Source organism: Camelus bactrianus, chromosome 1, assembly GCF_048773025.1.
Source record: "Camelus bactrianus isolate YW-2024 breed Bactrian camel chromosome 1, ASM4877302v1, whole genome shotgun sequence".
NCBI lineage: Eukaryota > Metazoa > Chordata > Mammalia > Artiodactyla > Camelidae > Camelus > Camelus bactrianus.
The window spans coordinates 148,018,571-148,033,726 of NC_133539.1; the positions used below are offsets into that span (position 1 = coordinate 148,018,571).

At 51.9% G+C, this 15,156-nt stretch overlaps 3 long non-coding RNA genes and 1 other non-coding gene across 4 annotated transcripts; 1 reads left to right on the forward strand and 3 right to left on the reverse strand.

The window, feature by feature from the left end:
* Positions 1-1,291: 1,291 nt before the first annotated feature.
* LOC141579078 (uncharacterized) lies at positions 1,292-2,777 on the reverse strand. Its single transcript, XR_012510102.1, has 3 exons — positions 2,637-2,777; positions 2,325-2,507; positions 1,292-1,680 (listed from the first exon to the last, which is right to left on the reverse strand). It is a non-coding gene; the product is annotated as an uncharacterized LOC141579078 (long non-coding RNA).
* A 578-nt stretch (positions 2,778-3,355) lies between these two features.
* LOC141579081 (uncharacterized) lies at positions 3,356-5,572 on the forward strand. The gene is made up of 2 exons (XR_012510105.1): positions 3,356-3,495; positions 3,786-5,572. It is a non-coding gene; the product is annotated as an uncharacterized LOC141579081 (long non-coding RNA).
* A 2,364-nt stretch (positions 5,573-7,936) lies between these two features.
* LOC141579079 (uncharacterized) lies at positions 7,937-11,756 on the reverse strand. Its single transcript, XR_012510103.1, has 3 exons — positions 11,006-11,756; positions 8,283-8,440; positions 7,937-8,144 (listed from the first exon to the last, which is right to left on the reverse strand). It is a non-coding gene; the product is annotated as an uncharacterized LOC141579079 (long non-coding RNA).
* LOC141579089 (U6 spliceosomal RNA) lies at positions 9,497-9,605 on the reverse strand. Its single transcript, XR_012510121.1, has one exon. It is a non-coding gene; the product is annotated as a U6 spliceosomal RNA (small nuclear RNA).
* Positions 11,757-15,156: the final 3,400 nt, after the last annotated feature.

Here is a 15,156-nt window from a genome sequence, read left to right on the forward strand (position 1 = left end):
TTCCTTCTTTAGATTTGGGAAATTTTCAGTCATGCTTTCTTCGAATATCTTTTCCGTCCCCTTGGTTCTTTCTTCCCCTTCTGGAACCCCTATTGTGCGTAGATGGGCACGCTTTCGAGGGTCCCTTAGGTCCCTAAGATGGTTTTCGTTGTTCTTTATTGGTTTTTCTCTCAGCTGTTCTGATTGGGTTCTTTCTGTTGTCCTGCCTTCTAGGCCACTTATTCGTTCCTCTGCGTGATCTAGCCTGCTTTGGACAGCCTTTAGACCAGTTCTCATTTCAGCCAATGAGTTGACCAGTTCTCCTGGACTCTTCTTTATAGCTTCGATTTCGTTTTTGACGTATAGTATATCTCTCAACACTATCTCTTGGAGTTCCTTCAGGACTTGGATCACTCCTTTTTGGAAATCTTGATCGAGCGGGCCATCCACGTCTATTTCATGGATCGTGCTTTCAGGGAATTTCTCTGGCTCTTTTAATTGGGAGTGGTTCCTCTGCTTCTTCATAATGCTCCTATCTCTCTGGCACTGTGGCTTAAGGAGTATCAGTTATCTATTGGGGTCCTTAAGGAGTTTATGTATTTATCGAAAGCCTAGGCAGGAATAAAACTTTAAAAGAGAGAGGGGGATAGGGGGAGAGAGAGAGAGAGAGAGAGAGAGAGACAGAGACAGAGACAGAGGGGGAGAGGGAGAGAGGGGGGTGGGGGGCAGGATGTTAAAAGAATGGAGAAAAAAAGGTTTGAAAACAGTGTACGATCAATAATAGAAGAGCAAGTTGAAGCAGAATAGCAATTGAGTTGAGACGTCTTCTAAAAGCCTTTAAAAACAGATAGAAAAGATCAGAAAATAATATACAATTGTTTCAAAAGTAAATTTTTAAAAGGTAATCGGAAATAGAACAGATTTTAACAAAAGATAAAACAGAGGATTTTAAAAGACGGGAGAAAGAAAAGGTTTGAAGACAGTGTGTAATCATGAATAGAAGAGTCAGTGGAAGCAGAATAGCGATCGAGTTGAGACGTCTTTTAATAACCTTAATAAAAAGGAGGAAAAAATTCGAGAAACAATATTTGAAACCTGTGAATAACCAGTAACAGGAGATCAAAACCAAGAGAATGAAAAAGGGAAGGGGGTGGATGTTTAAAAATAATAATAATAAAGACTTGAAATGAAACATTTAAAAGGGATTAAAGCCGTAAACGTATACGACTGTTCAAAAGTAAAGGTTAAAAAGGTAACAGAAGGTAAAACCGATATAAAAGAGATTAAAAAAGAAAAAGGAAAAGAAAAAAAAAAAAAAAAGAGGAAAAAAAAAAAAGGATGTGTTCTCCTGGAGACGGTGCGCTCTTAACGGTTTCACCGAGAAGTCTTTCTGTCGTCGCCCTGTTTCGTGAACTCAGCTTGCTGTTTCCGCGGGCCCTCCGTCGGCGCCCTCGTCTGTGCTGCCCTCGGTGCCTGTGGGCAAGTAGATCGCACCCCCTCCTGGCACCGCGGTCGGAGGGTGGCTGGCCGCCTGCCCTCTCCCGGCGCCGGTCGCTCCGCTGCTCTGTGCGGCTGTGTGCTCCGCCTCGGGTCGGGTCGGCGCTCCTCTCCGTAGGTGGGCTCGGGGGAGACCGTGGAACCGCCCCGCCCCTGCTGCGTTCCAAAACTCGGCTCCTTCTTAGTCTTGGTGGCGCGAGTTCTCTGAGGTACCGGGGCAGATATATAATATCTGCCTCAGGCTGAAAACGAGTCTCAGTCCTGCCTAGGAGGTTGCAGAGCCCCCGGGTGCGGATTCGAGTCTCGGCCCCGCCCCCGCTCCCGCCCCCGCCCGCGCGCTGCGCGCTGCGCGCCAGGGGCTATGGCGGCTGTGGCTGCGCCCCGCCTCTCTTCTCGCGAGAAGGGCCGGTGATGGCGCCGCGGGTCTGAGGAGATGGAGGCTACGGCGCCCCTCCCCCCAGGGCACACCGGCCGTGTTGCTTTGCCTTTCTTTCCCCGTAATGGAAAGAAAGTTGGGGGGGCGGGTTGTTCTGCTCTGTATCCCCTCCCGGCCACGGCGCGTGGTGCCGCCGCCACGGTCCTCCGCCCGGCTCGTGCGGCCTGTCCCGGCCCCCGGCTGCCGGCCTGCGACTCGGGCTGGGTGTCGCGGGGACCCTCTGTGCCCATTTCACTTGGGTCGGTCGGTCAAGGGGCGCTCCGGGCAGATCTGAGACTCGGAGGCTCCCCCACCGTCCCGTCGGCCTCTCCGTTGGAGAGGGGGAGGTTTGGCGAACGAGCCCTATTCCTCCTCTGCCGGTCCCTCCCGCACTGTTTTGCTTTTGACTCTTTCTTTTCTCCTTTTCTCCTACCAGATTTTGGGCGTCTTTGTCTTTCGAAGAGGGCGGTGTTCTGTCGGAGTTCCGCAGGTGGTCTGATTGGCCGAGTGGGTCCGTCGATGTGAGTTTTGGTGTATTTGTGGGAGAGGGTGAGCTACGAGCGTCCTTCTACTCCGCCGTCTTGCTTCTTCTCGGGTTATTTTTGAAGAGTAGGTGCTGGGGATTGAACCCTGGACCTTTATTTTTTGCATGCTAAGCATGGGCTGTACTGCCTGATCTCTAGACCCTCCCCACCGCAACCCCCCCCTTTCCCACCGCCTCCATAGTACTCGATGAATCTCCTACCTAGATATCCATGCTTCCTTGGAATAGGGCCGTCGTTTTCTTCATCGGATTGATGCACGTCTGTGGATTCGTCTCGTTTCTCTCCACTGCGGTGGGTGGCATCGGGGCGTGGGGTGGGGTGGAGTGGCGTGGGCTGGGAACAGTTCTTCACGTGTAGAGGTGGAGCGGAGCGATGAGGATGGTGACTGTTTCCCCGAGTGCTCGCGCCGGGTGATGGAGGCCTGTGGTCTGACTTGGAAGAGGACTCGGGTGACCAGAACAGAGCCTGTGTGGGGTCGTTGTGGAGGGAGGAACTCCACCCCCCCCCCCCAGCCCCAGCCAAGGCACTCGTACCTCATCGAGGGACGGTCGGCCGAAAACAAACGAAAGCTGTCAGAGGTTTGGGGGTGGGGGTGAAGGGTGTGTGTGTGTGTGTGTGTGTGTGTGTGTGTGTGTGTGTGTGTGTGTGTGTGTGTGTGTGTGTGTGTGTGTGTGTGTGTCTGTGTGTGTGTCTGTGCCTGTGTGGTGTGTGTGGTGTGTGTGGTGTGTGTGTGTGTGTGTGGTGTGTGTGTGTGTGTGTGTGTGGTGTGTGTGTGTCCCCGTTCCCCGTACCACGGTCTCTGGTCGAGGCCCCCACGAGCGGAGAAACGCACGCCAGGCCGTCCGTGCTCCTGGTTGTCCGGCCGCGTGTCCCTGCCACCCAGAGATCCCGAACCGTCCCGCTCGCTCCCCTGCCATGTGCCATGTGCCACCTTCCTGTCGGCCGGGCGCTATTTTAGACCCTGCGAAGAAGTCGACCGGACGGCCGGGCCGGGCCGGGCTGGGCCGGGCCGAGCCGAGCCGAGCTGAGCCGATCTGAGCCGAGCCCGTCCAGGCTGGGGTGGGTGGTGCTGGGTTCAGAGGAGTGGGGTACAAGCGGGAGGCGGGCGTCGATGGAGGGGAGGGGGAGGGGGAGGGGGAAGGGAGAGGAAAGGGGAGGGGAGGGGGAGCAGGGATGATGATGGTCTGGGGCTTGGCGTGTGGGGTGGGGGTGGGAGGGACGGTAGCCATCCTATGACTTTCTCTCCCTACCCCGCCTTTTGCAAGTCTGTTAGAGTGACAAGGTGGTGCTGGTTTCTGGCTGGTGCACACCATAGTGATTCTGTTCTTCTTTTTCCTGGTCTTTTTCAGGAACCCTCGTCCCGAGGGACTGAATCTAGTGCCCTGTGCTGCGCGGTACGACCTAGGGGTCGAATCTGCCAGGAGAGGACTTACAAGGATTTCGAGGATCCTGGAAAACTGCTACCATCCAGAATCCTACATGGATGTTCAAGATCTTGTGGATGGACGGACGGACGGAAGACGGATCGAATGGAGGCCCCGCCCCATCCCCTGGACCCCTTGGCCCAGGAGGATCGTGATGGGTCTGGAAAGGACTCTTCCGACGAGGGTCTCGGGATGGACTTTCTCTGTCCGCGGAAGGTGTTTCTGCACAAAGAGGAAGAGAGGGGCGTTCTCGGCCAGAGAGCCCGAACCGCCTCCTTTCAGGGATCCGCTCCAGTCAGGGTTGGGGTCGGGGTCAGAACGCAGCCACCGACAGCTCCCCTCCCTCGTCTTGGCTCTCCAACTTGGGAAACCCTCCTCCCTGCCCCCTCACCCATCTTCTCTTCAGCCGGCCTCCAGCTTCCCCGTGCCAACCACCTCTCTCATGCTGCCGGACTTTCCTCCTCCTTGGGCTGCCAGGAAGCTCTCCCGCTCCTTCCACGTGCTTTGGCTTGGAATCCCTGACAAACACAAGCGGTGCTGGTGGGCGGGGCCGCGGGCGGTGGCAGAAGGACTCCCTTCATCTTATGGGAGCGATTTTTATCTCCATAGAGGTGGCGATTGAGAAAACACATAAAATCACTCAGAAGAATACCCATGTGTAGTATCCCTGACCTAGATCCATGTCTGTCTGTCTGTCTGTCTGTCTGTCTGTCTGTCTGTCTCTCTCTCTCTCTCTCTCTCTGCCTCTCTCTCTCTCTCTCTCTCTCTCTCTCTCTCTCTCTCTCTCTCTCTGCCTCTCTCTCCATTTCGCTATTCTGTGTGTGTGCGCGCGCGCGCGCGCGCATGCGTGTCTGTCTGTCTCCCTTGTCTCTCTTTCCTCTCCTCTCCCCTCCTCTCCTCTTCCCTGTTCTCCCCACTTCCCCCTCACCCCTCCACTCCTCTCTTCTCCCCTCCACTCCTCTCCTCTCCCTCTTCTCCTCTCCCCTCGCCTCTTCTCATTTCCCCTCCCCTCCCCTCTTTTCCCTCCTCTCCTTTCCTGTCCTCTCCCCTTTTATCCCTCCTCTCCTCTGCTCGCTCTCTCTCTCTCTCTCTCTCTCTCTCTCTCTCTCTCTCTCTCTCTCTCCCCCCTTCACTTCCCTCCCTCCTCCCTACCCCCCCAACCCCTACCTTCACAGGGCCTCATAGATTGCAATCGGTTTCCATGAAATGTGATGAAGAGGGAATGAATTTTAGAATGATATCCCCATGCCATCGAATCCTTCTTCCCCAGGGATAGCGACTTATTTGTGGTCGTGTTTGTTTTTGTTTTTCTTGTTGTTTTGGGGCGCATCGAGGGCGCAGGAGGCGTTGGGAGTGAGGGTGATGTTTCTCTTTCTGTCTGTCTCCTCCTTAGGACGGATTTTAAGAGGAGGGAGGACTCACAGAAATCTACCATCTTGTCTCGTACTGCAGCTGTGTTTGAGCTTCCTATACGATCTGGGCGGAACACTCCCCACCCTCACCTCAAGCCGCCATTGCCGCCCCCTCAGCCCCCTGCACCCCCGTCCAGTCCCACACTTGGGGCTGTGGTTGGGCATGGGGGGATGTTGGCGGGGTGGTGGTTGGTGGGGGGTGGGGTGGTGGAGGAAACCAGAAAACAGACCACTGTGGCACGTGGGTGACTGGGGCTTCAGGGTGAAGGAGGATGAATAAAATGGCCGGAATTAGGCTAACGGATTGCTTCTTCTTTTTTTGGCGGGGGGGGGGAGGGGAGGATCATTAGGTCATTCATTCATTCATTCACTCATTCATTTGCTGGGGGGGGTGTCATTCGGTTTCTTATGCTCGCCCTGAAAACGGTCAACTGTCCTGACTGACTGGTTGCTGCTCACGGTTCCAGGCCTGTTGTTGAAACTGGAAGCTATCGATCTTACTGTTTCTACTGTATTTCACTCATTGAAAGTCATCATCATGCTGGGTCTCTGAGTCTTTCTCCGAGGAGAAGGTCGGTCACGGGACTAATGACCTGACAAAATAGCCTGAGTGACCAAGAAGGCCACACCTTGAGTGCTTATGAGATAACGAGATCTAACCACCAGCCTCTATAGAATGGGTCACCTGGAGGCATCGTGACACCATTCTGAGTCTTCTGATGAGAAAACGATTCTGTGGATGGTGATCGATGCCCGATTGTTTGAGCTATGGCTCTAGAACCACCCCACCCACTCCATCCCCAAGGTGGGTACACAGTTTTGAAGACGCTAGCCTGCTGTGAATCCCCTTTGCCCGGCAGAGTGATAAAATGGCCTCTTTGCTTCTAAGCTCCAAGACCTTGTCTCTGGATTCTTGGGCTCGTCGGGGACGGGGGCCGATCTTTTGGCAACAAGCGTGCTTCAGAAACAGCGGATGCCCGAGAAGGACACTCTGCCTCTCCCTCTTCTTCCGGGCCTGAAATGGGGAGGAAAAAAAAAATCGCTTCCCCTGGAAGCTGGAGTCCGGAGCCCGCCATCCGGAGGGACTTCTGGCTTGGCCTTCTCCTGGGGTGGGGGGGGAGGGCACGCCACTGCACGTGTTCTTTGTCAACTCCCTGTTTCTCTCTTCTCGAGTTATCTCTTTGGGACGGCTCCCACACTGGGTGAAAACAGACAGACAGGCTGGTATGTCTCCCTACCCCACCCTTCGCCCCCAAATGACTGATCTCCTGTCCCATCAGAATCACCACTTGTTTTCCAACGTGGCTTTCTTGGATCCTGGAGGACTTGTAAAGGAAAAGCCCAGCTGGGCTAACAAGCTAAAGTCACAAATCTAAGTGTGATAAGTGTCCGTTTACTGATCTAAGTTCTGCTGGGCTAGCTCGTAAATCTGAAGTTTAGTGTCAGTTTACTGGGCTAACAAGCTAACTCGTAAATCCAAGCTCAACAAGTGTCAGTAACGTGATCTGTTCCAAATTGATAAGCTCCAGTGTACTGATCCTTTGCTTTTTGTTGTTTGAGTCTTATTGGCGAATAGACCCATATTTGTAATTAACCCTATGAAACCTCATGTGCACGTCTTGGAGGTGCTCAGAGCTTCGGAGCAGAAGCCCCTCTGAGCCCGCCGGCGTAATAAATCTGAGTACTCCAACCCTCAGAGTGGTGCTTGTTTCTTGGCTGGCCTGTCATTTCCGTAACAGACTGATATCAACTTAGAGCCAAGATGGGCGCAGAACTGAAGGAGCTTCTCGGCTGGCCTAAGAAGCCTGTCGTCGTGATGTGGGAGACATTCTTTACGAGGGACCTATCTGATTAAGTGCTTGACCGCCTTTTGGACTTTGAACCAACTTGGAGATAGGAACTAGGATGAGAGGGCACCCGAAATAGCTCAGCAAACTCTTCTCCATCCTTAGAAGACAGACAGACAGACAGAAAGACAGACAGACAGACAGACAGACAGAGTGTGTGTGTGTGTGTGTGTGTGCGCGCGCGCGCGCGCGTGTTTGTGCGCGTGCGGGGGTGTGGGAGAGGGAGGAGATGACGTCAGCGTACTGGACACTGTTTCAGTGACATGGGGAGTGCTGTCAACTAGGAAGGAACGTCATGTATTCTTCAGCCTTGTGTCTGTACAGGTGGGTACACTCAGGGTTCCAGAAAGGATGGGATATTCCTGGCAGTCGTCTACTGCCCTGGCATCGAGGGCTGGCTGGCTGGCTGGCTGTCATCCAAAGTGGAGGCTCTCGTGAAAGGGACGGAACCGAGTCCCGAGGAGATGCCTCCTTCACTGACTTTCATGCAAACACAGTGGACCACAGCCTCCGGAAAGAGGGTGGGTGGCACACGTGGCCCCAGTCTGTTCTGTCCATTCGGCAAATGGCCTGGGTTAGGGGAAACCCAGCATGGCGACCATCCGACAGGCCGACCCACCGACCCACGGACGTGCTCGGTTTCTCCCAGCTCCCTGGATGACCTCCCCCACCCACCCCCACCCCACCCCACCCGCATTCCTTCACCCACCGTGGTGTCTGGTGTCAGGGCACTTGGAAGATGACTCCCATTGTTCAATAGACAGGGGCAGGAAGATTCCTATAGGACCGCAAAAACAGTCAACTGGCCATACATACATACATACATACGTACAAACTTTTTGTCCCCAGAGGCCTCAGACCTCCTCTCTCTGGACCCGCTGAACCCCAGTAACTGGCCCCCATTCAACTGCCACATAGTAGGGGTCATCCAGACGTTCTTGGGATGGTAGGTATGACTTCCAAAGGGGTTGAAGCCTTCCTTCCCCCGCTGCAAGCCTGATGCCCTCAGCATGGCCAGGACACTGCTACAAACAAACAAACAAACAAACAAATAAACAAACAAACAAACACACACACACCACCACCACCACCACCACCACCACCAACAACAACAACAACGACAACAAAAGACAAACACATGCGTATGTGACTTGGGGACATACTTTCCGCAGCCTCCAGGGACGAAGGCACTCGCTTCACTGGGTAAATCCTACGAGGCTTCACTAAAGCGCTTGCCAACTTACTTCTCAGAAGGATCGATCTCTGCCCCCATCACCCGCCATCATCAGGCAAGGTCGTCAGAATCCATGGGAGGTATAGACTAGAAGAAGAAGTAGAGGAAGGAGGAGGAGGAGGTGGAGGAGGAGAATCAGTGACATGAGGTGTGTACGACTTCTTGTCTCCAAGAGGATTGAGTTTTAAATTTTTTTCTTTTCAGATACAAGGGAAAATAAACTTTTGTTTTTTCCCCTTCCTTTCCTTTTAGAGGCGGACACCCACATGGTAACTATCATACCTCTGTCAGCAGAATGGAACCCTTTCTCTTTTTCTCCCTCCCTGACCCTTCTGGGATTCAGAAATCCTCCGTGAGGATTTTTCTATTCTTGGCAGCAGAGTTATTAGCATCATTGACTTGGAGGCAAAAACTTAGGTTTCCATTAAACTGGGATAGACATGCATGGATAAGAGATACTAGTGCTACTCGTTTTCCTTAGGGTTCCCCTGTGTCTGTGGGGCGTGTGTGTGTGTGTGTGTGTGTGTGTGTGTGTGTGTGTGTGTGTGTGTGTGTGTGTGTGTGTGTGTGTCTGTGTCTGTGTCTGTGTCTGTGTCTGTGTCTGTCTGCCTGCCTGCCTGCCTGCCTGCCTGCCTGCCTGCCTGCCTGCCTGTTTATTGTAGGAACTCTCTGTCAATGGAAGTATAGTTGACTTACAATGTTGTGTTCATTTATGACGTACGGCATAGTGATTCACTTATTCACACACACACACACACACACACACACACACACACACACACACACACGTATACTTTTTCAGGATAGGTTATTACAAGCTATTGAACATAGTTCCCTGTGCTAGACAGTAGGACCTACTTGTGTACCTAGTTTGTATAGGGTGGTTTATATCTGCTAATCCCAAACTCCTGATTTATCCCTCTGCCCTCCCCCGTTCCTCCACCCTACCCTGTCCCCTGTGTTAACCATCGGTTTCTTTTCCATGTCTGCGAGTCCAGTCTGTTTCTGGTTTGTAAATAGGTTCCTTGGAGTCTTTTTAAAATGGAGTTATTTATGTATGGATGGGTGTCTTGACTTACTTTCAGATCCCATCTAGAAGTGATGGCATAGGATATCTGTCTTTCTCTGGGTGACTGACACACTAAAGCTACGGAACGCTTCACGTATGTGTGTGTGTCGTCCACGTTCAGGGGCCGTGCTGATCTTCTCTGGATGGTTCCCGTGTTAGTCGATGTGCTGTGGCAGCAAGCGCTTGCCTTAGGGTTTTTGTCTCAACCTGAAAGCCGGCCCGGAGACTGAAAGTCTTCTAGTTGCCTCCACTATCTGCCTAGGACCATCTCCACGAACGTTTCCCATTTTCTCTCACCCTTTTGTCTTGGCATCATTGAGTACTAAAATGCTCCGTCTCCTGAAGCCCTGCAGACTGAAGCTGGGCAACGGGAGGTAAACGTCAGAGAAATGGCCACAACAGCTCCTGTGGAAACCATCCTAGGGCCTGTTTTTGGAGGAGCCGCTCAGAGAGTTGAGCCGAACACCCCAGGACATCATCAGAGGCATTTCATACTGCTCGAGCCGTTTCGATGACCCCGATGTGTGGAAATCTCCTACCAGACTGACCCCCTACTCCCGGCCCTGAATCTGGTTTCTCATCTGCTCCAATGATTAACCTTTGTGCTGTACTTTGGTTTTCCACACAAGTGCCTCTTAGGCGATACCTGACTGCTTGCTCCCTAGGCCTAGCTTCAGAAGCCCATCGACACCACCGCCTCCTGAGACGAGATACTACAACTGTTTCCTTGAACAGACCTGTTCTCAGAACTAAGAAACTGGGTCCATGAAACGCAGGCCCTCTAGGAAACTATTCCCTCCCTCCTGCCCCCACACCACACGCACGCATGCACGCTCAGACGCACGCACGCACCCACGCACGCATGGACGCACACGCACAGTCAACAGCCCAGCTTTTAATGTGTAAAACTTCCAGGGAAGTTACAGAATAGGGAAATGTTGGGGTCCAGAGTAGGCTGCCCCAAAATGTGCCCGATGGACTATGCTGAATGAAAGGGACTTCACAACTGGCCAAGGGGGAGGGTATAGGTCAGTGGTAGAGTGTGTGCTTAGCAAGCAAGCACAAGGTCCTGGGTTTAATCCCCAGTACCTCCGGTCAAAAATAAATACATAAAATCGAATTCCTCTCCCCGCCCCCCCCCAAAAGTATACACTGCTGTATGTCAACTCTGTCTCAATAAAACTGGAAGAAAAAAAGGAAAAAAAAAATGATTTAACAAAAGAAAGAAAGAAACAAACAAAGAACTGCCCGAGGCAAGAGGAACACTCTGGCCCTCCTTTCTGCCTCCCTGGAAGCAGGGGAAAAAGAATTTTGTTTTTTTAAAGTCTCCCATCCCAGAGGAATCTATCAAGTCAGAGGTCTGCTTCCATGCCCTTCCATGATTCTCAAACGGTGTAGTGGGGTTTACCCAGATTAGGAAAAGGAGGGGACTCCTTTGGCCTGAGACCAGGCGAGATTCTCCCCCTCCCTCCCGCCTCCCTCCGTGCAGTTGGGACGGGGTGGCCTAAGGGTGGGGAAATTGAAACCAAAGAACAAAAGCCGTTCAACAGAGAGGAGCCGGAGGCCAAGTCAAAGGCTCTGACCTGAGCACAGAGCTTTCTGCATTTGAATGAAGCGATTGAACGAGGCCCTGCCGAATGGATCCTCCTGACGTCCCCGCCCCCGCTTCCAGGAGACAGTCAGTCGATTTGGGACCGATCGGTGGAGAAGGCCTGGGAGGCGGCGGCGGCGGCGGCGGCGGCGGCGGCGGCGGCGGCAGAAGCGGCGGCGGGGGCGGCGGCGGAAGCAGCGGCGGGGGCGGGGGGGGGTGGTGCGCGGGCGGGGGCGGGACCAACGGTCGCTCCAACTCTGCCTGCCTGCCTGCCTGCCTGCCTGCGGGGCTGAGGCCTGAGGGCCACGCTGGTTCCTGCCACTCAGGGAAACTTCTGCGGGTGTTGCCGAAAGATCGCCCTCCCCCACCCCGTCCCTGACGAGCCAAATAACCCAGAGACAGGGTCTTAGAGTTTAGAAGAAAAGAGGCAGCTTGATTGCTTTGCTGGGCAAAGGGGACTCACAGCAGGCTAGTGCCCTCCAAACTGTGAACCCGTCTTGGGGTTGGGGTTTCATGCTTCTGTGGACGAACAGGTTGGAGCATGAAAGGGAATCACAACAGGCGGGAGCACAAAAGGTGCTCATGATCAACAAGGGTCTCTGATGAAACTTCCTCCTAAATCTGGATGAGTGTCTGGTAACATGGGACCTCCTGGTGGTCTAGTAGGTCATCAGCCCGTGACCTTCTTTATCTGGTCAGACTCACCCGGTGGCACCAGCGCCACGGAGGAACTCGGGGTGGGGGGTGGGGGGTGGGAGGGGGCTGGTCGTTCTCCTGAGCTTATCCTCCCGTGACTCCCTTCCTGGGGAAAGACTCAGACGCCAAACATGATTGTCAAGTTGAACGATCAGAGGAAGGTCAAATCAAACAGTTAGAATCGACAACTTTAGCTGTTTTTAACAGTGGGCCTGGAGCTGGGAGCGGTGTCTGGTCAGTCGAGTTTGCTGATCGTTCTAAAAGCAAGCAGTAAGCATAAAGCCAAAAATTGGCTTAGCCTAAGTGCGGCCACTTCATGATTCCTCCTTCACTGGGGGCTGAGGCGTGGGGGAGGGCGGGGGTGGGGGACAGGACTGAGGTGGCGGCGAACTTCTCCGTGAATGCTCGGAGCCGAACTGCTCTCTGGGCCTAGGTCTGAAAAAGGCCTGAGTCTCAGCTATGACAGATTCTCTCTCTTTCTGGGCACATGGACTGACTCGCCCCGCATCCTCCCATCCTGTCAGACCCTTTGGACACACACCTCCACCTGAAGAGTTCTTTGGCCTCGTCCAGAAAAAACAAACACACGCACGAACAAAACCAAACGAGCACACAGAAACCCTGCTGATCTCCTTGGACCCCATTCACTTCGGAGAGTCCCTCTCGTAGAAATCCCCTCTGCTCGATGATTTCACCACAGCCGCCTCCCTTTCTCCGGCACAGTGACCCCCCACCCCCACCCCTGCGTGGGCCCTGTCCCTCTACCTATCAAAAACCAAACCCCAGGAGAAAAGAAAATCAGAATGCTGTTTTGAGCCACTGGATCTGTGAAAGGAACCAAACAGAAAGCTGAAATAACCAAACCAGCCGAACACCAAAAGCGAACAGACAGATACCCCAGAAAGAAGGGCACGCCGACTCTTGCCCCTTTCCTTCCTGGAATCAGGACATAACATAGATCTACACCCCACCCCCCCACCCCACCCTCCCCAGATGTCTTCTTTATGCCGGAACGAGAGTGACGTTCTTATTGTCAACGGTGCTGTTATGGAAATGACAGGCCAGCCAAGAAACAAGCACCACTCGGAGGGTTGGAGTACTCAGATTTATTACGCCGGCGGGCTCAGAGGGGCTTCTGCTCCTAAGCCTTGAGCACCTCCAAGACGTGCACATGAGGTTTTATAGGGTTAAGTACCAGCTTGGGGTATTCGGCCAATAGGCACGCAATAGCTTTAGCAACATCATTATCACGAAAGTAGAGGCAGTGAGGCAGCAAACCAACATTTCAAGGCCAGATATGTCTCTTTGAAAATCCAGCTGGCTAGCAAAATATGAACAGGGAATCAGCAAACCGGCACTTATTAATTTAGATTTACGAGTTAGCCCAGCAGAACTCAGATCAGTAATCCGACACTTGTTACACTTAGATTTGCGACTTAGCTTGTTAGCCCAGCTGGGCTTTTCCTTCACAGTGTAAAGCGGAGAAGGAGAGAATTCTGTACAAACAGACCTCGATGAAAAGAATCCTCACCCTCTTTTAGGCCCCCACCTCAACACACGTGCGCGCACACGCGCGCACACACACACACACACACACACACACACACACATGCATGCACGCACGCGCGCGCGCGTATAGTTACTCCTGTTCTCTCTCTTTCTCTCTCCCTCTTCCTTTCTTACTGATTTTTTAAAAATGTTTACTGATAACACAGAAAAAAATTGCTTAAATCTTGTCCAGGAATGATATTCATTTTTGAAAACATGATATATATTGTAAAGGATTTGGGCTCCCTTAGAAAAATCCCAGTCCAGGCACGATTGTATAGCACCTCCTTTCACTTTCAAGTGTCTCATTTCAGACAATAAAGTAGCCAGTCATCTTCCTTATGCATGACCTTTGTAACTGGCACAAGTCAAACGGCACAAAATTCAGACCCAATCTCCTGATCCATATGATTCTCATATTCTTTTTTTTTTTTTTTTTTTTTTTTTTTTAGCGAGTCCAGAAGCTATGGGTCTGTGCCAACCACCCGTGGCTGTTCACTATCCAGCATTTCTTCCATTATCTTTATGTTGTCCTGTTTCTTGGAAGTATTAGTGCAGCTACTTTTCCCGATGGTCTGTCTCTGTCTCTGTCTCTCACTCTTTTCTCCTTCTTTTTTTTGGGGGGGGGGGAGGAGGGGGATGGGTTTGATTAGGTTATTTATTTATTTTAATGGTGGTTCTGGGGATTGAACCCAGGGCATCATGCATGCTAAGCAGGCACTCTAACAATGATCTATATCCTTCTCTACACCGCCCCCCCGACCCTCCAGCACCCCCCCCCCCGTCCCCGGCCAGGGCCTGTCTTTGCTCAACCCAATAGAAAAGCATTTATGTTTTGCCAGTTTCCTGGGTCCTTCTTTGTTTCATAAAACTGAGAAGAAATACACGTGGAAGTTCTCTCCTATGAATTGAACAGACTGAAGATCCTTTAAATAACCAAATGAGGTGGAAGTGCAGAGAGTACCATACGGGAACACACCGAGGCACATCGTCATCAAATTGACCAAAATTAAGGATAAGGAGAAAATATTAAAATGAACGAGAGAAAAGCAACAAATAACATACAAGGGAACTCCCGTAAGGTTATCAGCTGATTTTTCAGCAGAAACTCTACAGGCCAGAAGTGGGTGGCACAACATACTTAAAGTGATGAAAGGGGAAAACTGACAGGTAAGAATACTCTATTCAGCAAGGCTCTCGTTCAGATTTGAGGGAGAAATCAAAAGCTTCACAGATAAACAAAAGCTACAAGATTTCAGCACCATCAAGCCGGCTTTACAAGGAATGATAAAGGATGGTCTCAAGTCATCAAATCCTAAGGAAAGAGACCAAAAAGATGACAGAGAAAGGGAGGGGGGGAGAGAGGGAAGAGAGAGAGAGGGGGAGAGAGGGGGGGGGAGAGAGAGAGAGAGAGAGAGAGAGAGAGAGAGAGAGAGAGAGAGAGAAAGAGAGAGAGAGAGAGAGGGAGGGAGGGAGGGAGAGGAGACCTTCGAAAGATTGCTTTGCCTGTTTAGGGTCTTCCGTTGTTCCTTAAAAATTTTGAAATTGTTTGTTCTAGTTCTGTGAGGAATGTCGTGAGTATTTTGACAGGGGTTGCATGGAACCTGCGGATTGCTTTGGATAGTGTGGCCATGTTGATAGTATTGATTCTTCCAATGCAAGAGCACAAGGCATCTTTCCATTTCTTTGTGTCATTTCAGATTCTGGAGTATAGATAACCTCCTCGATTAAGTTTATTTTTTGGCATTTTACTGTTTTTGACTCAATGGAAGTGTTTATCCCAGTTATAAAATTCTGGTTTTTAAAGTGGAGGGGGAAAAAAAAAAAGGAAAGGAAGGGCCACAAATGGCAAAATATCCTTCTTTCTCATGGGTGAATTGTATTCCATTACGTGTGTGT